Below are 21,090 nucleotides of genomic sequence, written 5' to 3' on the forward strand. Positions count from 1 at the left end.
ACGGAGGAGCACTGCTGATTCCCCCATGCTCTGTTAGGCAGAGACAGTTGGAATGGGGTCACTCAACAAAGAGGATCTCCCTTAAGCACCTGGAGCCCAGAGTGATTCCTGAACTCCCAATGGTACCAGGATTAAATAGCAATTCAAGAAAATACCTTGAGTGGAGAAATGGAGCAGCTCAAAATTCCACCAGAGCTGAAGCTGGCTGGAAATGCGGAAGGCAAGTGGAAGAGATTTAAACAGGGCCTTCCATTGTATCTGCAAGCAATGGGTGCCAGTGAAAAGGGAGGCAATCAGATGTAGCCTTATTTCTGACCAGAGCAGGTTCTGGTGCACATGTCTTTAAAATTTCAGTTAAGTCAGACTAACTATGAAACTGTTTTACAAAGATGTAAGGAGTACTGCACTCTGCATAAAACTGAAACTTATGAGACTTTAACCTGAGGTTCCAAAAGGAAAGTGAAACTAGAGTAGAATTTGTTCCTGATCCAGGGCTGGTGAACCAATTTTGCAGGTTTTTATAGGGGGCAGAGCGGGGACTAACCAAGTCCCTGAGAAGAGACCACACTGTGACTGGAATGCAGAACAAAGCAAGGAGACCCAGAATCAACCCTTCACAAAGCGCTCCAAGTCCAAGCACTCATGGAGAATGGACAGCTCTGACGCTGCAGGCATGATTGAGAATCCAAAATGTTGTAGGAAACCCGAAGAAGAGCTCTGTGTAGCTCGAAAGTGTCTCTCTTTCCCCAGCAGAAGCTGGTCCAATAAAAGATATTACCTCCCCCACCCTGTCTCTCTAATAGGAAACCTAAGGCAGAAACAACAAGGAGTCCGGTGGCACCTTAAAGACTAACAGATTTATTTGGGCATAAGCTTTCATGGGTAAAAAACCACTTCTTCAATTTTTGTGGATGCAGACTAACATGGCTACTCCCAGATACTAAAGCAGAAAGGCACACGAGCTCAGGCAGAATTAGGGAAGAACAGCACCAGCAGAAGTTCAGGCAATGCCTGGCATATCAGAAGAGACACAAGAACCGCCATTGATTCCATTGCTTTGCAAGAGTTTTCCAGCACCGGCAGAGTGCGCGCAGCCTGGACAAAGAGGACGACGACAGTACCACGAGCTCAGCTGTATGTTTCATAGGAGCAATGGCTACCAGTGCAGCAAAAGATGACCTGGCTGTCACAGATGGAAAGCAAATGGGAGGTTTATTAATGTTACGTTGGACACTGGTGCACAAGCCGATGAGTTGCCACAAATAGTGTTATCGACACTAAAAGAAAAGCCACAGGTAAACTCAGGGCTTATAGCCGTGAGCTTATCCCCAACAAGGAGTATGTGAACGAGACATATGGGTAAACTGGGAAAGCTACAATGTGGAATCGTACCAGGGAAAAGCACACCCATTACTGGGTTAAGTGTGTCAAGCCCCTGGTCTCATCAAGAGGGTGCAAAGGGTTTGAGGACATCTTCCAGGGGATGGAGAAGCTTTCAGCAGAGTACAGAATAGAGCTGAAAGAGCCCAACCACCCCACAATTCACACCCCGAGGAAAGCTCCCCTCACACTAAGGCAGAGGCTGAGAGAGGAGCTGGACAGACTCATTGATCTGGGAATCACAGAGCAGGGAGAGGAACTAACAGAGTGGGTATAATCATTGGTCGTTGTAGAAAACACAGACAGAACCCTTCGCTTATGCATAACCTCAAAAGAATTAAATCTATTTAAAAAGTGGACGTTTTTCACTACTACAGGGAAAGATATTTTGGGGGAGATGGCGGGTGCCAAGTGTTTCTCTACACGGGGTGCGTCACAGCAGGATTCTGGCTGGTGCCCTGAGAAGGACAGAGTACATGTTTGTTCTCCTTCAGCATCCCCTATGGGAGACACCATTTCCACAGAGGGACACCTGGCTACCAGTGGTAGCAGATGACAGAACAAGGAGCAATGGTCTCAAGTTGCAGTGTGGGAGATTTAGGTTGGATATTAGGAAAAAACTTTTTCACTAGGAGGGTGGTGAAACACTGGAATGCATTACCTAGGGAGGTGGTAGAATCTCCTTCCTTAGAGGTTTTTAAGGCCAGGCTTGACAAAGCCCTGGCTGGGATGATTTAATTGGGGATCGGTCCTGCTTTGAGCAGGGGGTTGGACTAGATGACCTCCAGAGGTCCCTTCCAACCCTGATATTCTATGATTCTATGATTCAGCACCCGCCGTGCTTCACTGGAAAATACAGCACGCTGTTGATGGTACAGAGGGTGCCATGGTTTACGCAGGCGATGTTCTGATCTGGAGAAAACCAGCAGAACATCATGACCAGAGGCTCCAAGCAGCTGGGAAAGAGCCAGAGCTGCTGAGCTAAAGCTAAAATAAACAAGCATCTAAATTCTGTGTAATGGAAACAATGTCACTGGGCGAGAAGTTAGTCTAGCAAGGGACACAGGTGGATCACGGTGAGGGTGAGATCATCACCAACATGCCTGCCCCAACATACAAGGAAGGGTACAATGATTCCTTGGAACAGTGAACTGTCTACGGAAATTTGTGCCCAAGCTAACAGCTCAAACAAGCCAGCTGAGAGCATTACTGTGCAAAGACATGCAATGCACCTGGGGTGCAAATCTTCATAGAGAGTTTGAGACAATGAAGGGGTTAAAAAGGCCCCCGTCCTGTGAAACTCTGACAGTAAGCTCAAAACTCAGTTGTCCATGGACATCTCTGAAAAAGATATTGGCACAGTCCTCCTACAGCAGGATGGTCAGAACGGGAGATCAGTGGCTTACGCATCACGGGCACAAACAAAACCGGAGTGTCCATACTCTCAAAGAGAGGAGGAGACTTTGGATTTTTGTCCACTGGTGTAAAGAGTTTCATGTCTTTGTTTATGGAGGCCAGTGTTCGCTGAAACTGACCAGAAACCACTTATTGCCATTGCCAAAAGGGGCCTGGGAACCATCCCACCACCCCCAGGAATACAAAGATTACTTTTTCAGCTGCAAAGACAGGATTTGCAAATCGAATATGAACCTGGGGGAGATTTGGCAGTCTCAAACATGCTCCCTAGAGCATTTGACAAGACAGCCGTGGAGCAAAGTCCAGAGCTGTTCTACATGTCAGTTTGAGCATAGCACAGGAGAAAGCAGGAAGAAGATGCTTGTTTGAAATTTTAATATATGGATAATGAAAGCTGACATCATGGGCCAACTGGGCCAGAAGGCAACGTGTTCATACTGAATGAGAGATAATAAGTAGGGGATAAGCTGTGAAGGGGCTTGAAAGTGAAGACAAGTAGTTTGCTGTGATAGAAAAGGGGGAGCTAGCGGTGGGATTCGAAAAGAGGGGTTACATGGTCAAATCAACGGGCTAGGAAGTGATCTATGCAGCAGCATTCTGAATGGAGATGTGCAGGGCAAGACTGCGTTTGTCAAGGCTACAGAGAGGGATATTGTAGTAATCAAGATGTGACATCCATCCAAAGAGGATGGATCTAGACTGTTCTCAGTGGTAGCGGATGACAGAACAAGGAGTAATGGTCTCAAGTTGCAGTGGGGGAGGTTTAGGTTGGATATTAGGAAAAACTTTTTTCTCTAGGAGGGTGGTGAAACACTGGAATGCGTTACCTAGGGAGGTGGTGGAATTGCCTTCCTTAGAAGTTTTTAAGGTCAGGCTTGACAAAGCCCTGGCTGGGATGATTTAATTGGGGATTGGTCCTGCTTTGAGCAGGGGGTTGGACTAGATGACCTCCTGAGGTCCCTTCCAACGCTGATATTCTATGATTCTATGGTTAAAAAGCCAGTCCAGCCTCAGACAAAAGGTGCATTGCGATTGCCAGAGTTACTGCTTAGGACGAGATGCTGCAGAAAGTGGTTAAGGCTATTAGCACCAAGTGACCGTGACCATGCGTTCCCAGCCCCTCTCACCAGTTCAGGGGGAAGCTCTCAGTCCTAGATGGGATTTTGTTTAAAGGCACCAGGACGGTGATCTCTGAGCTACTGCAGAAACACATGTAAAAAAGGAGACATGAAGGTCATTTCATGATTGAAAAATCTAAGCGAAGGGTCAGAGACATTTTACACTGGCCTCAAACGAACAGCAACATTGAGGAACTGTCAAGGCTTGTCGTACATGCCAAAAATACAGGCGTAGTCAAGCAAAATCCTGTGTTAGTGGCAGAGGAAAAATTTTCCCCCTGGAGTAGAAATTTGTCCACATTGGCTGGAAAAAAAAGACTATGTATTTGTCCTAAACTACTAGTCTCACTTCCCTCAGGCAGCCACATTAAAAGGTACTACAGCTAAACAGTTGATTGCGCATCTCTATTTTCACGAGTCATAACTCTGAGCCACACCTGCCATTGTGATGTCTGACAACGGGCTTCAGTTGAGCAGGCATGAGTTTCAGCAGTTTGCGGTGAAGCTTGGGTTTAGACGTGTGGAGAATATGGAAATGTCTGTAATATTTATAGGAAAAATATGCATGACTCAGTTTCCCCTACTTACTTTGTATTGCTAGGCACTGGGCCTGGAGGAGTTAATTTCTTCTTGGAAACAGGGGGAATAAGAGATGGCTGCTGGTCACAGAAGCCTGCCCAGGTTGGCATGAATGAACTCTCAGGAACTGACCGCATAGCAATGGAGTGCCCTGCGGAGATCACGGAAGACCAACAACTGGGCACTGACTGGCAGCCAAGAGAAGCGGACCACAGTGGAACTGCAACTGGAGGCGGGGGCAGACTGCTAAGCAGGCTGCTCCGAGTTCGCAGAGATTACATCCACGAGGCTATGGAATAGGGGGCAGGTGATTCCACCAACACAGATTTAGAGTTAAATTGTGCTGTCCTAGGCTAATCTACGGCCTCCTCAGCCCTGGATTCCAGGTGACTAATGAATGCTGGATTGTTTTGAAAAGGCAGCACAGCAAATCTCTAATGGTCACATTGCTCCCAAAGGGGTAAAATCTCACTCATTTGGACTCACCGGAGAACCCTGCTGAGAATCACAGGGTCTGAATCCAGAGGGCCTGGTCTTGGAGTATTGGAACCATGGGGGTTGCCCTTGAAAAATTGGGGACCTAGGGCCTAGTACTTTAAGGGGCACTCCCAGAGAGTCAGTATAAGGTTTGGAGGCATGGCACACCCTTTGAAAACCACACTAGTCCCCATTATCCCACATCCAATAGGATGGTGAGGTGAAAAATAGTGTTAAAATAACAAAGGGCTGAGAAGTCAGACTTTGAGCCATGCTTAGCACAGTTCAGTTACAGGAAGGTACCAATGAACATGGGTTGCTACCTGCAGACATGTGGTTTAACAGAATGCTGACAAGTAGAACGCCTGCAACGACAGAATCTGCTGTCCCAGGAACTGGGGATCTGCAGAAGAATAAAGAGAGACAGAGACAACTAAAAAGAAGCCAGATGATTTGGGATCCCAGGAGCTTCCACCAAATCGTGGACATGATGCAGCACGCATCTGTAATAGAAATCAATGGCCACCAACGGCGGTGAGGTCACGTGGGGCTGCCCTGAGGTTGTATGAGGCGGTCACCCAAGACGGACACATACTGAGGAGGAAGAACAGAGGAGGAACATCCAGAAGGGAGGGAGGAGGGGCGCTGGGTTGGCCGCTTGGCCTGAGACAGTCTCAGTTAGGCAACAAATACAGCAAGTGGAGACAAGCGAGCCCCAGGACGTACCACCATGGAGGAAAATGGACTGACTGCCTCCTGACAGCAGTAGCACTGATGCATCCAGGGAGATCGGGAGGTCCTAGCTAGAAAGAAGGGCACCTCGGAAATCAGTGGAGCGTTACTAGTGGTTGGTTATAAGTATATGGAATGGAGAATCCCGTGGGTGCTGTTTAAGTGGTGTTGTGATTGAGTACTGGCTGGGAAAGGAGGAGGTTAGCATCCCGGACAGGAAGTCTAGGGGAGGGGCTGCAGAGGTCCATGTGCTGTTCTGCAGAAGCAGTTAGAACTGAGCACCGGGCAATTCCTTCAAGCACCTCGGGCCCAGAGTGATCACTGTATATCCCATCTGAAGGGCAGCTACCCCTAGCAGCTGGCTGAGGCATTGGGTCGGTACTGACACCTTAACTCGACTCACTGCCTGTCTCCGATCCATGCCTGCCCCAGCCTCATGCAGCTTAGTTTGGGAGCTCCGAGATTCCAGCCCAACATACAGGGAGTCAGTGGAGTTCCAGCCCAACAACCCCTGTCCCATTTTTCCTGGTGCAGAACTCAGGCTCTTGCTCTCCCGGCTTTGAAGGCATTGACGTCCCCACCTCCTCCGGAGAGCTCTGGATCCTCGGAGACGTCTTCATCCACCAGTACTACGTTGTCTTTGACAGGGCCTATAAATCATTGTTGCAAGCAGGGTCCTATGGTTGCACCACGTCTTGTACAGAAGAGGTCAAGTGGGGTATCTATGGAAAGGTTGTAGTTTGCTGCTCATGATTATGCTGTCTGTATGTGTGGATCATTTGAAGTTATGAATATTGGCTATGTACCTGTATCTCAATGACAGGTTTCAGAGTAGCAGCCATGTTAGTCTGTATCCGCAAAAAGAAAAGGACGACTTGTGGCACCTTAGAGACTAACAAATTTATTTGAGCATGAGCATCCAATGAAGTGAGCTGTAGCTCACAAAAGCTTATGCTCAAAATAAATTTGTTAGTCTCTAAGGTGCCACAAGTCCTCCTTTTCTTTTTGTATCTCCATGTGTTTGATTCTAAGTAGCCTCAGTGAAGCATTTTGTCAGCTTCTTGAGAAAGGACTATTCTCAGTAAGTGCCCAATGAAGAAACACTTAACTGACAATGGACTTTAGGAGATGCCAATCCACATCTGAGCTTTCCTGGGAATGTTCAAACTAACAGTAAACAATGGCGTCGGCCTGCAAAAAGCTGAATCATTCATAGACATGGGACTTGCCCAGGTGGCTACAAACTCCATTTTGTTGCTGTGACTTTGCACAGAAGGACAAAGGGGTTTCCACTCACAAGAGAGAGAGAATATAAAAGGCCCTGGAAGCCTCTCCATTTTCTCTTCAACTGGCTTAAGAGATGGTCTCTCCACCCCCAAGAGATGCCTGAAAGAAATTGGAAAAAAGGACAGTAACTCCAGGGGTGGGAGTGATTCCTAGACCCAGACTAGGAAGGAGTCCAGTCTGTGAAAGAAGCATATTGCATCTCTGAGAGTGAGATTTTATCTGTAATCAGGGGATGAAAGAACAAGATAAAGGAGGAGAAGGACAATTTAAGAAAACAAGCACTGGTCGAACAATAATTGAATACAGCATGATGGTGCAAACCTCATTGGTCCCAATGAAGAAAAATCGCTATATGAACAAGGTGCCTTCCCATGAAACATTGGGTTCGTCCTGCCAAGATTTCCCCAGATGCTTCCGCAGAGCATCGTGTCGTGACCGACAGAACCCGGCTCCTCCCTACCTGTGATCAACCTAGCTGGCCTCTAGATTGATCTGGACTCTGGACTGGTAACTATAACATCGATTGGCAGGACAGTGTGTGTGTGGTGTGATTGAATGCATATGCTAATTATTGTATTTCCAATAAATGCAGCATATTGCCTTTTCCACTGAAAAAGGTCCCGTGTGCTTCTTATAAGCAGAACACTTGGGACACAATGTGACCCTCGTAATTCACTGGTGTTCTGCAGAACTGGCACTTATCAATGGAAAGCTTCAGTCCATAGGCCTCCAACCTGTGAATTACTTTAAGAAGTCTTTCTTCGTGCTCCTCTAAGGTTCTTCCAGATACAATCAGATCATCCAAATAAAGCAAGACTTGCAGTAAGTTCATGTCTCCCACAGTTTTCTCCGTAAGATGTTGAAATGTGGCAGGTGCCCCAGAAATCCCTTGAGGCATGCGTTCAAACTGATAAAACCCTAAAGGCTGTCTTCTCCTTATCTTTTGCTCCCAGAGGAATCTGCTAGTGTTCACTTCGAAGATCCAGTACTGAGAACCACTGACTTCCCAGCAAACAGTCTAAGGCATCTTGTACTCGAGACATGGTGTACTGGTCAACCACAGTACGGCTGTTTAGGGTGCAGTAGTCGATACACATCCAGCTTTTCCCATTCTTTTTATGAACCATCACAATGGGTGAGGCGGTATGGGCCGTGGGACTCTGTAATGACGCCATTTGCAATCAACTCCTGATGCAACCTCCACGCACGTCTTCCTTCTCGGAAAGAGCAACCTCCTAGAGCTCTCCCTGAAGGGTCAGGAGTCATGTGGTCTGATGTTGTGCTCTACTCCTTTTGCACATCCCACGTCCCACTCATGCAGTGAGAACACCTTGGATCTTTCACAAAGCTTCTTCCTCAGGCAATCCTTCCACTCCTCAGACCGTGGGGAATCTCCAGAGTCAAACTTTGCAGGATCTGTCACTGAAACTTCAGTTTCACACTGGGGTCTTACAATGGATTCAGGGTCAAAGAGATCTGCTATTTTCTGCCCTTGTGTCACAACAACATCATGACTTGTTTCATTAGCAATCAGCATAATCCCCTTTTCCTGGGCTCTGGCAGGTAGGGTTATGACTCCACTGGGGACAAGCACTCCTTCCGGGAGCCCTCCCTCAGCCAGCTGCCCTACCATTGCCAATGTCCCTCTACTGCCTTTCAGCCCGGTTCTCATGACAAGCACTTCTCGCTCCTTGCAGGCACTACTAAGGGGGTCGTGCCCACGTACCTCAGTGCCCCCATTGGTAACTCAGACGTCTCCTTTTTAGTGCCCTAAATTTTTCTATAGGCTTCAGCACAAAGCGTCTGGATCATCAGAGTGTTTAGATATTGGTCCCTAGCCCATTGTCTGCAGTAATCCACAAGTACCTTGAAGAGACTGGAGTTGGTCCCTGCCAGCACAGACACATCAGAGATTCCCTTAGGGTCAGGGAGTGGAGTGGAGTCTATCTCTTGTCTTACCCCAGCAACCTCCTCTGGGAATTCCAGGTGCACGATCATGTACCCTGGGCAGGGGTATTCATCCATGCTGAGGCCACACAGACAAAGTCCTGTCAGTGGCTGTATAGGCAGGTGCCTAAGCATCTGTTGGTAGAATGAGTGAAATATAATCGTCACTTGAGATCCAATGTGGAGCACTGCTTTATACTCCAACCCTTCAGTCCTCACCATGAGCTCTGCTCGAGGCCCTATCAGTCCTGCAGGGATCCCAGCTGGACAGTCTCTTCTAGGGGAGCCTTCAAGTCCTTTGGATCTGAGCGGCCCCCTTCCCCAGACTGTTCGGCAGTTCCTTGACCCCTCCCCACTGATCCTCAGCTTTCCATACACTAAGGAGGGATTTAATTCATTACAGCACTTGGCAGCACTGTGCCCATCCTGACCACATCGGTAGCAGAAGAATTGTCCTTTCTCCCTTTGCCCAGGGGGGATGGTGGCTCTAAATGCTGACTTCTCCATCTGGCTGGCGGCTCCTTATGCCTGGAAGTCTTAATTCGCTCAGTGGTGCTTTGCAGCTCAGCTCTCTGTTCTGTCAGGACCTGCATTTGTTGGGCAAGTTCCTCTCTGGTGCTCGCCATCAGTAGAGTGGCTGTTCATAGGGGTGCTGTGCTGGCTGCCTCAGACAGTTGGGCTTCCCAAAACGCACTGGCAGCCTGCCTTTCTTCCTCCTCTCTGACCTCTTTTATCAGCTGGGAGTAACTTGGGGGAGGTTCCTGCCCTTCTATTAGCCAGAGATGAAGTAGAATCGGGTGCTGACATTGAGATCCTCTTACAGTTTGAGCCAGTCTGGTCTGATCCATCTGCTCAGCAGTTACTGCTCCCCTCTGGACAGCTCTCGGAAGCCGTCTCTCCAGCCTCTGTATACAGGCTGAAACCTTCTCACCCCTTTGCTGTTGGGAATTAAGGAACTTCCAGTAACTGTCCTCAGAGCCCTCTATGCTCCCAAAGGTGTGAGCGAGGGCCTCTAGGCAGTCCCTCACACCGACCCCAGGGTCAATGAGCTTCAGGGTGCAAATCACGTCTAATGCTGGGCCCCTGAGGCTCTCTACTGGACCTCTTCGCTTTTCTGCGTCTGGTACAGCCCACTCCTGCAGCATTTCGGTGGCAGGTTCCAACCAGGGTTCAAACGCCTCTTCCCCAGGTATTGGGACGGGACCCCCAGCAAAAAACCTTAACTTACAATAGGAGCTTGGTGTAGCATGGGACAGCACACCCTTTTCCAGTGCTTTTGCCCCGTCATCCACAGAGGCTGCAGCCTGGCCACGCAGGGTAAAGCACAAAGCATTTCCCTGATGGAGCAACAGTGAGACTGGGTGGCCAGTCGGGGGAATGCACCAGTCATTTCCCCCACAGTGCAGCAGTGACACCCCGTGGACTAACCTATCTGTTAGTCTTGAAGGTGCCACCGGACTCCTTGTTGTTCCAGTGGAACGTCAGGGGAAAGCAAAAAGCATTTCTCTCATGGAGCAATACTGACACCGTGTGGCCAGTCAGGGTAATGCACAGAGCACTTCTCCTATGGAGCAACAGTGACACCAGTTGGCCACTTGGGGTAATGCACAAAGCATTACTCTCAAAGTGCAACAGTGACACCAGGAGGCCAGTTGGGGGATTGCACAGAGCTGTTCCCCCATGGAGCAGCAGTGACACCCGGTGGCCACTTGGGGTAATGCACAAAGCATTTCCCTCATGAAGCAACAGTGACACCAGGTGGCTAGTCGGGCTAATGCACAAAACATTTCTCTGATGGAGCAACAGTGACACCAGGTGGCCAGTCGGTGTAATGCACAGAGCATTTCCCTCATGGAATAACAGTGAAACTGGGTGGACACCTGGGGGAATGCACCCCTTTTTCCTCTATCTTCCCTTGCTCCCCCCGGCTCAGCCCATCTGCCCTGTGTGCCCATGCCCACTTCCTTGGTGCTTTTGCCCCTGCCCCCTTTTCTGTTGCCCCTGTTCACTACACCCCTTCACGATACCATAGTCCTCCGCTTCCTAGTCCAGCCGGAGGAGCAGGTACCCCTGCCCTGCATCAGTACTTGCGCACCCTCTTCCTTTCCTTGATCAGCTCCCCTGTGCTCCCATCCCATTGGCACCCTCCTCCCCTGCCTGCAGCCTAGTGGGGAGGAGTGATAGGCTTTTATCTTCTGTTTCCCTTCTTCTCCTTCCACCAGAGAAGCCCCCTGCCCCTTGCTAACATGGGGGAAAACTGTGTGTGAAGCCCCTCTCATTGACTCTGTGGTCCCCCTGCCACCTCCCCCATGTCTCCCAGTGGCTAATCTCTCAACCACCAGTCCAGGATCTGCCACTGGATGGCAACTCCCCCCACCATTTGAGGGGAGCCCCCTCGGCTGGTAAGAAGGGCCAGAGGAATAAAAAGGCACAGCCCCCTATGGTTGGGGATGTCCTCCCCAGATCCAACCGACGCCGATGCTTGCAGAGTGTCCTGGAATGGACTCCTGATGGTCAGCATGGGTGACCGGGACTGGCTAGAGCTGCCTTTCACTCTGGCAGAGTTCTCGGAAGCCCATCAATGGAGTTCTACCACTCCAATCACAGTGGAGTTCTACCATGTGTTCTGGCACGTCCTTGGCTCAGACCTTGTCACCCTCTGGGCTGAGTCCTTGGAGAGCAGAGTCCTCGCTCTGTTGTGCAGGTGAACCATGGTCGCCTTGCTACCCAAGAAGGGGGACCTCCGTGACCTTTGGAACCTTGCTCCTCAGCACAGACTACAAAGTCACAGTGAAGACCATCTCGCTCCAGCTGGGGTCTGTGCTGGCAGACATGGTCCATCCCAACCAGACCATACCCTTTTTGATAATCTGTACTTGGTCTGGGACCTCTTGGAGCTGGGATGTAGGGATGTCATTCACCCTCCTGTCCCTGGACCAGGAGAAGGCGTTTGACAGAATGGACCAGGGGTATCTGCTGGGCACTGTGTGGGCATTTGGCTTCAGGCCCCAGTTTGAGGGGTTTCTCCCAGTGCTGTACGCTGACATGGAGTGTCTGATCAGGCTCAACTAGACCCTGACCAAGGTGGTCAGCTTTGGGTGGGGGGTGCATCAGAGATGCTCAAAGTCAGGCCAGCTGTACACTCTGGAGATCGAGCCCTTCCTCTGACTCCTCCACCAGAGGTTGACGGGGTTGGTGCTTCAGAAGACGGAGTTGCAGCTGGCCCTGTTGGCATATGCCGACGATGTGCTCCTCGTGGTCCAGATGTGACACTCTGTACCTCAAGGGGACACCCTACACCCCATGTCCATCTTTATAAAATGTTTGTGTGGTATCCAATGCAAAGTTTGTCATGTTGGGTGTCTTCAGAAGACTCATGATGCACTGAGCATGTTTGTTTGTTTATTCTACCTGAAGCAGTGTGTTTGGTTTGCAGTGTGTCAAAGGCTCCCCTTGGGATAACAAGCCTGACACATATCAATTTGTTTGTTAAATTGACAAACTTATATGAGCTTGCAGTGTCGAGCAGCTATAACTGGACACTGCGAGACAGAGGTTCCAAGGGTTGTGTCTGGGACTGGAGATATTGGCTAGTGTCATTCACTTGCAAGTAGCTGGGAGCAGCTGACATGCCAGAGGCTGTGCGTGAACAGCCCAGGAGTGGGGGTTCTCACAGCAGAGCTGGGTAAGGCTGGCTCCCAGAGTCAAGGATTGGAGTGGCCTAGAAGATCACTGGTCTGTTTAACATCAGAGGGGAACATCACAGTGGTGCAGCAAGCAAGGGCGTGTGTATGGCTTGTTACTCCAAGTGAAGTTCACACTTTAAGCACTGATATTTGTGATTCTAGGTGAGTCTTAAGTGCAGTGGCGAAGAACAGCCAGGAGGAGATCACAGTTTTGTCATTTTCTGTTTGCTTATTTCAGGAAAGGGAAGTAGGAACAGAAAAGCAGGAAAATGAGTGAAAGTAGTGAAGCCATTGCAAAGCTGTAGCTTTTCAGGCTTCAGTCTGCAGAAAAGGAGAGAGAGCACCAGAGATGACTGCCACTGAAAGACCTGGAGATAAAAGAAAAAGAAAAAGAGGCAGCCAGAGAAGAGGCTGCGCACACAAGGGCCACGGAGGCAGAGGCAGCCAGGGAGGAGGCTGCGCACAGAAGGGCCGTGGAGGTAGAGGCTGCCAGGGAGGAGGCTGCGCACAGAAGGGCCACGGAGGCAGAGGCAGCCAAGGAGGAGGCTGCGCACAGAAGGGCCACGGAGGCAGAGGCAGCCAGGAAGGAGGCTGCGCACAGAAGGGCCACGGAGGCAGAGGCAGCCATACGAACTATGGAAGTTGTATGGGACAAAACAACTTAAAACTGCCTCATATCACCCACAGGCCAATGGTTCAGTGGAAAGTTTCAATGGGACTCTAAAATCCATGCTAGGGATGTACACTAAGAAGAGGGCCCAAAATTGGGATGAGTTATTACCATTTCTATTGTATGCATACAGGGAGGTAACCCAGGAATCCACAGGTTTCCCCCCATTTTATCTTCTGTATGGAAGAAAAATGAGGGGGCCCCTCGATCTCCTTAAAGATTCCTGGGAGGGAAACACTGAGGTAAAAGAAGAACCAGTAACTGAATATGTTCAGAGGTTTAGAAAAGAATTAAAAGACGTGATGGAAATAGTTCAAACCAATCTACAAGAGAGTCAATCCAGCCAAAGGGCGTGGTATGATAAAAAAGATTTGTAAGTGTACTTTTGAAATAGGGGATTTGGTAATGGTATTAAGCCCTGTGAAAAAGTATAAAGTGCAAAACTCTTAGGAGGGAGCCTTCGAGGTAATAGAAGTAGCAAATGAGGACACGTATCAAGTTAAAAAGCCCCTTGATGATGCTGTCCCACAACTTGTGCATGTGAACAGGCTGAAAGTCTATCATGACAGAGAGACCATAGTAAACATGATCTGTTGTATGGAAGGGGAAACTGAGGCACATCCATTCATTGATTTTGATGGCTGAATGCCAAGAGGGTTCAACTATGGGAAGTGTTGAGATCTGCAACGACTTGACACCAGCTGAAAGGGGGGAGGTGTTGTCAGTGCTGCAAGGATACAGTGAGGTGTTTTCCAACAAGCCAGGAAAAACACACATGCTAACCCACAAAATCCTTACAGTAGGGTCACAACCACCCCCTTCCAGGCCTTAGAGGGCCACTGGCAAGGTAAAAGAACAAATTCATACAGAGATACACAATATGTTGGACCTGGGAGTGATTAAAGAGTCTGACAGCTCTTGGCATCCCCTGTAGTCTTGGTCCCGAAAAAGGACAACTCTGTAAGATTTTGTGCTGACTATAGAAAGCTTAATGCTGTTACAGTACCAGATGCATACCTTTGCCTAGGATCGATGACATGCTGGATATACTGAGCAAAGCCAAATAGCTCAGCACCTTTGATCTAATATGGGGTTACTGGCAAATCCCTCTGGATGAGGTTGCCCAGAAAAAATCTGCTTTTATCGCTGACATCGGCGTCTATGAATTCACAGTGTTACCTTTTGGTTTGGTCAATGCTGGTGCGACCTTCTAGAGGCTGGTCAACAAAGTGTTAAATGGTTTACAGAATTTTGCAAGGGCATACATAGATGACATAGCGGTGTTCAGTGACTCATGGGACAATCATAAACAACACCTGGGAATTGTGCTGTCCAAACTTCAGGAGGCTGGTCTAACCGTAAAGCCCTCTAAGCGCAAAAGAGGAGCAGCCAGAGTCCCTTATTTGGGACATTGGGTTAAGGAGTAGGACAGATAACCCCTCATCCCCTTAAAGTGGAAGCCACTGTAAATTGGCCTGTGCCCCAAACTAAAAGACAGGTCCAATCATTCATCGGTCTGGCAAACTACTACACTTCTGTAGTACACTTTTGCGTGTGAGTTCAGCGACATTGTATCCCCAATTACAAACTTGTGTAAAAAGCACCAACCCAATAAGGTGGTTTGGTCAGAGGCATGCCAGAAGGGTTTTGATAACATAAAGACAATCTTCTCTGGAAAACCTGTACTACCCAGTCCTGACTTCGAAAAAACTTTGAGCTGTGTACAGATGCCTCTGACATTGGTGTGGGTGCTGTACTGATGCAGACAGAGGAAGGTAACAAAAACCACTCAAGTGCCTTCTTGAGTAAAAAGCTGTCACCAACGGAAAAAAATTTCTCTGTCATTGAAAGGGAATGTTATCCTATGGTGTGGGCAGTTAAACAGTTGAGGCCCTATCTCTTTAATAGAAACTTAGGATACTGACAGACCAGTCACCCTTGGTATGGCTAAACAGAACCAAAGTTCACAAACTCCAAACTTCTGTGCTGGAGCCTGAGCCTGCAGGAGTCGGACATGGAAATTATACACGTAAAGGGAAGGGAAAACCTGGTAGCAGACGCCCTGTCCAGGAAAGATGACCCCGGGTGCACTGCCTTTGAGATAGTCAGTGACTAACCCTCTTGCAGTAAACTAGGAGGAGAGGTGTGGCACTCTGTACCTCGGGGAACACCCTACACCCCATGTTCATCTTTATAAAATGATTGTGTGGTATCCAATGCAAAGTTTGTCATGTCATGTCGGGTGTCTTCGGAAGGCTCATGATGCACTGAGCATGGTTGTTATAGTGATGTTATGGTAATTGTTACAGTAACGTTATAGTAATGTCATAGGTTATAATTTCATGTATATAGTTATGAGGCTGAAAATGTATCCTCATGGCTTAAAGCAAGCCCATGCAAAAACTCTCCAGGAGCAGAGAGGCAGTTCACACCTCATCAGGGCATGGATGGGACAAACCCAGCCCAACCTCACAGGAACAATGGACACTGGCTTAGGCAGCAACAAAAGAATCTGTTAGACCCTCCAGGGAGTCACCCCCCTTCCTTTGGGCAGTTTGAGACTGCAATGAGGTAATGCTCACCTGACTCTGAAGGGGTGGGGGCAAAGACAAGAGGGAAGAAAGGACAGGATAAAAGCAGGGGACATGCTTTGAGCAGGGGGTTGGACTAGATGACCTCCTGAGGTCTCTTCCAACCTTAATATTCTATGATTCTATAAAAGGGAGAGACATTTTGCCATGATCCCTCTTCTTCCACCTACACCTTCAGACACCACCACCACCAAGCGACTGAAACACTGATCAAAGGAGAGAGCCTGACTGAAAAGTAACCAGACCACTTAACATGGATCTTTATAGTTAATAAATCTGTTCGTTTATTCTACCTGAAGCAGTGTGTTTGGTTTGCAGTGTGTCAGAGGCTCCCCTTGGGATACCAAGCCTGATACATATCAATTTCTTTGTTAAATTGATATTTGAGCCCGTGGCTTAACAAGGTTCTTTCAGTTGAGGGTGGCCCCTCATTTGGGACAGGTTAAACACAGTCCTGATTTCCTGTATTTCTACAATAATTACAACATTGGCAACCATATTTCACTACCCCTGCATTCAGTACTAAGGTGATTTGTACCCAACACCAACCAAAGTTGATCACCTTGACACCGCTGTGTCTGTTAAATATTTAAGCAGATCAGGAGCAAACTGTATTTACATAAACACACCCAAAGTCTCTCCTCCTCCCAGCTAGCTGTCAGGGAAGCATTCATTCAGACCCTGCTTACATAGGCGTCAGACATCTCTACCCAGCCTTCCTTTTTGAAACCTGTGATCCATTTTGCTTCTTTGTTGATAGCTTTCGAGGGGGGCATGGAAAATAAATTCTGCCCATTAACGAGACTAGCACCAAATTCCTGGTGCCAGTGACGTGTGGCACCAAGAGAGACCTGAATAGGGTGGTTTCCAGGGGCACTCTTTCATTCCAGACCAGCTCTGCTCAACCAAACTCTAAGGAAAAGAGACTTTTCCATATCCAATGTAGCACGGTCAGATCTGGCCAGTACCAAGGCCTTTTGTTGGGGCTGTTGCTCAGCGTAGACAGCTTCATTCCCAGCCACGTCAAAAAACTTATCCTTCCCCTGGTGTTAATTGCTTATCCCAGCAGGCCCCGTCTATAGCACACTGAGCCGGGAGTGCAGCCAGGTCTGGCCCAGTAGCCTAATGACTTTAGCTCTGTGCTCCCCTGCTATTTCCTAATGAGCTTCCTGTGCTGTAGCTCCCCAGCCTGAAGATGCTCATGGGCTTTAATGATTCACACTCCCTACCCTACCTGGAGTGGAAGGGATAGGATACAGAGGGACCTAGACAAATTAGAGGATTGGGCCAAAAGAAATCTGATGAGGTTCAACAAGGACAAGTGCAGAGTCCTGCACTTAGGATGGAAGAATCCCATGCACCGCTACAAACTAGGGACCAAGTGGCTCGGCAGCAGTTCTGCAGAAATGGACCTAGGGGTTACAGTGGCTGAGAAGCTGGATCTGAGTCAACAGTGTGTCCTTGTTACCAAGAAGGCTAATGGCATTTTGGGCTGTATAAATAGGATCATTGCCCGTAGATCGAAGAACATGATCATTCCCCTCTATTCGGCATTGGTGAGGCCTCATCTGGAGTACTGTGTCCAGTTTTGGGCCCCACACTACAAGAAGGATGTGGAAAAATTGGAAAGAGTCCAGCGGAGGGCAACAAAAATGATTAGGGGGCTGGAGCACATGACTTATGAGGAGAGGCTGAGGGAATTGGGATTATTTAGTCTTCAGAAGAGAAGAATGAGGAGGGATTTGATAGCTGCTTTCAACTACCTGAAAGGGGGTTCCAAAGAGGATGAATCTAGACTGTTCTCAGTGATGGCAGATGACAGAATAAGGAGCAATGGTCTCAATTTCCAGTGGGGGAGGTCTAGCTTGGATATTAGGAAACACTATTTCATTAGCAGGGTGGTGAAGCATTGGAATGGGTTACCTAGGGAGGTGGTGGAATCTCCTTCCTTAGAGGTTTTTAAGGTCAGGCTTGACAAAGCCCTGGCTGGGATGATTTAGTTGGGGTTGGTCCTGCTTTGAGCAGGGGGTTGGACGAGATGACTTCTTGAGGTCCCTTCCATCCCTGATATTCTATGATCCTATGACACATGCCTGTCCTGCTGTCTAGCACCCTGGAGCTGAATGGGAGCTGCCTGGTTGCCCAGCAGTCAGGGGTGGTTTTAACCACCACCCTTCATTTAAGATAATAGAAACCGTTACGCTCCTTTATAAAAATAACAGTGATCTCCAGCCAAAACAAAGGCACAGGAGAGTCTGCACGTGGGCAGAGGAGTTTTGCTGGGTATTGCTTGGTGGAGGACGCTGTGTGAGAGAGAAGCGACAAACACACCAGAGAAGCAAGAAGAAGGCAGCAAGAAAGCTTCAGACACAGGCTGAAGAAGCACTGAGCATGACCCTTTGCAAAGCCTAGAGAGAGAGGTATTGGGAAGAGTGCTGGCTGAAAGGGCCTCGGAGCTGGGAGTACAGAAATTGTCTCCTGTTGTTTGATTTCTCCTGTACATTCTGGGTAAATAGGCAGGCTTGCATCAAAGATATCTGACTCCATCACCAATGGCTCCTCCTAATGGAAACAACCTAGACGTTGACTTGCCACTCAGGTCAAAAGAGGTGGTCTTGGGAACTGTATTCAGTTGTCCTCCGACCCAAGAAGTTTCAGAGAGGGGCACTGCTGAAGCCCATGTTCTGTTCACCAGAGGCAATTGGAAGTGGGTCACTGAAGAATTTGGATCTCTTTCAGAGATCAGTGTACAGCCCATTGTCCATCTTGCCCATTGTCTTTCCCCCCAGCTGGTGTGAACATTTGCTTTGGTTCAGAAATAAGACTCTCAGAGAACAAAATTGGGCACATTTTCACTTTTTTTTTTACAAAATATTTCTGAAGCAAAAATGCAATGTTTTGAAAATGAAAACCATTTAAGGTCAGTAATTCAGTGATCTCTGGGTTGATTAAATTGGGGTCCACTAAGGAAGCATGGATAGCTGACACTTGTCATCCGGTGTCCCTCCACGCAGTGACCTTCTTCCCGCCCACACTCACAGTTTCCCTCTGCTCCAAGGGTATCTGGGAGCTTTCTGGGCCTGAGGACCTCTGGTGTGATTCTTGTGCAATGAACTGTAATCTCTTGGGGTTCTTGGGGCAGCTGGCCTTTACATGCCCCGTCTCGTTGCATTTAAAACATCGTCCAGCTGACGGGTCATTGGGGCGAGGTGGGTTTCTGGAGAATGGTGTGGTGGGACGATAAGGTGTCTGGAGGGTTCCTTGGGGGGTAGGTGGGGCCTTGGGCTGCCCCCGGTAGTAGGGTGTGGTCTGAGGTTGTCCCTTCTGGTATCCGTTCCAACTGCGACCAGTTTTTTTCTTCTCTGCCACCTCCACCCATTTGGCTCCAATCTCCCCCGCCTCGATTACAGTTTTGGGCTTCCCATCTAGGATGTATCTTTCTATTTCCTCAGGAACACCCCCTAAGAACTGTTCCATTTGCATTAGGAAGGGCAAATCTGCTGGAGATTTAACACTTTCTCCTGATATCAAGACATCCCAATGTTTCACAAGGTGGTAGGCATGTTAGGTAAATAACACGTCCGGTTTCCACCTTAGGGCTCTGAACCGCCGATGACAATGCTCGGGGGTTAGCCCCATTCTGACTCTCACCTTGGTTTTAAACAGTTCGTACTGGTTCATTTGTTCCTTAGGCATTTCAGCCACCACCTCAGCTAAGGGTCCACTGAGCTGCAGCCTCAGCTCTACCATGTATTGGTCTGTAGAGATGTTGTACCCAAGGCAGGCCCTTTTGAAATTTTCTAAGAAGGCCTCAGTATCATCGTCTGCCTTGTAGGTGGGGAACTTTCTGGGATGGGCAGTGGTACCTGGACAAGGATTGCTAGGGTTTGTTGGTATATTCTGCTGAGCCTTTGCCTTCTCCATCTCCAGTGCATGCTTGCTCTTTTGCCTTCGCCTCCAGTTCTTTGTCCTTTGCCTCCATTTCCCTCCTGTGGGCAGCCGCCATTTCTTTTTCCTTGGCTGCATTTGCATCCATCTCCATTGCATGAGTTCTATCCATCTTTCATATTCCTTTTGTTTTTCCTCAGCCTCCAATCTGGCTAATTCCAGCTTTTGTTGAACCATGGAGTCTGTCATCCTAACCTCTCTGTTTTTAACTAACTTTACACCCGAGAGTTAGAAAGAAAGAAAACACTTGGCTTGTAAAATTTGGCTGTGCTGTAATATGATACCTATATTCTCTGATAGTGATTGTCAGCCAACAGAGGAATCCTAAAAAAAACCAAAAAACCTAACACCTTTGTCTCCAGGCAAATAGGTAGAAAACCCCTCTAGTTGCTCTTAGGGAAAAAAAAAATCTTCTGGTCTGTGAAGACTGGTGAATTTCCCTGCAGGAGGTTAACTATCCTGCCTTTAGGCAGAGGAAACTCCAGCTCACCAAAGACAATTCGCTTTTGTCTCCGCTCTGGCCCCAAAGCAGAAAAAAACTAGCTGCTTTCAGCCAAAACCCTGCTTTTCAGCAGCCCAAAGGAAAAGAAATTTTCCTTTTCAAATCTGTGCTCCTTCTTCAAAAAAATCAAAATCCTAAAAAACCCAAAAACTAACTCCTTTGTCTCCAGGCAAATAGGCAGAAAACCCCTCTAGTTGCTCTTAGGTAAAAAAACAACTTCAGGTCTGTGAAGTCTTGTGAATTTCTCTGCACGAGGTTAACTACCCTGCCTTTAGGTAGAGAAAACTCCAGCTCACAAAAGACAATTCCCTTTTGTCTCTGCTCTGGCCCCAAAGCAGAGAAAAAAACCTCCAAGTACTTCCAGTTGGAAACCTGCTTTCCAGCAGCCCAAAGGAAAAAAAATTCCCTTTTAAAATCTGTGTTTCTGGTTCAGAAAATCTCAAATTGATCTCAAAATGATTTCAAGTTGATCCCACCGCTCTGCCACCATGTCAAGGTTCCTTCCCCACTCTGAACTCTAGGGAACAGATGTGGGGACCTGCATGAAAACCTCCTAAGCTTACTTTTTCCAGCTTAGGTTAAAACTTCCCCAAGGTACAAACTATTTTACCTGTTGCCCTCGGACTTTCGCTGCCACCACCAAACGTCTAACTGGGTTTACTATTGGGAAAGAGCCATTTGGAAACGTCTTTCCCCCCAAATCCTCACCAAAGCCTTGCACCCCCCTTCCTGGGGAAGGTTTGATAAAAATCCTCAC

General features: G+C 48.2%; 1 pseudogene; it reads left to right on the forward strand.

Annotated features, from left to right (window-relative positions):
• The window catches only part of LOC140913272 (pepsin A-like), a 39,975-nt pseudogene extending 27,769 nt beyond the window's left edge, over positions 1–12,206 (forward strand).
• The last annotated feature ends 8,884 nt before the right edge of the window (positions 12,207–21,090 follow it).

Source organism: Lepidochelys kempii, chromosome 6 (assembly GCF_965140285.1).
Source record: "Lepidochelys kempii isolate rLepKem1 chromosome 6, rLepKem1.hap1, whole genome shotgun sequence".
NCBI lineage: Eukaryota > Metazoa > Chordata > Testudines > Cheloniidae > Lepidochelys > Lepidochelys kempii.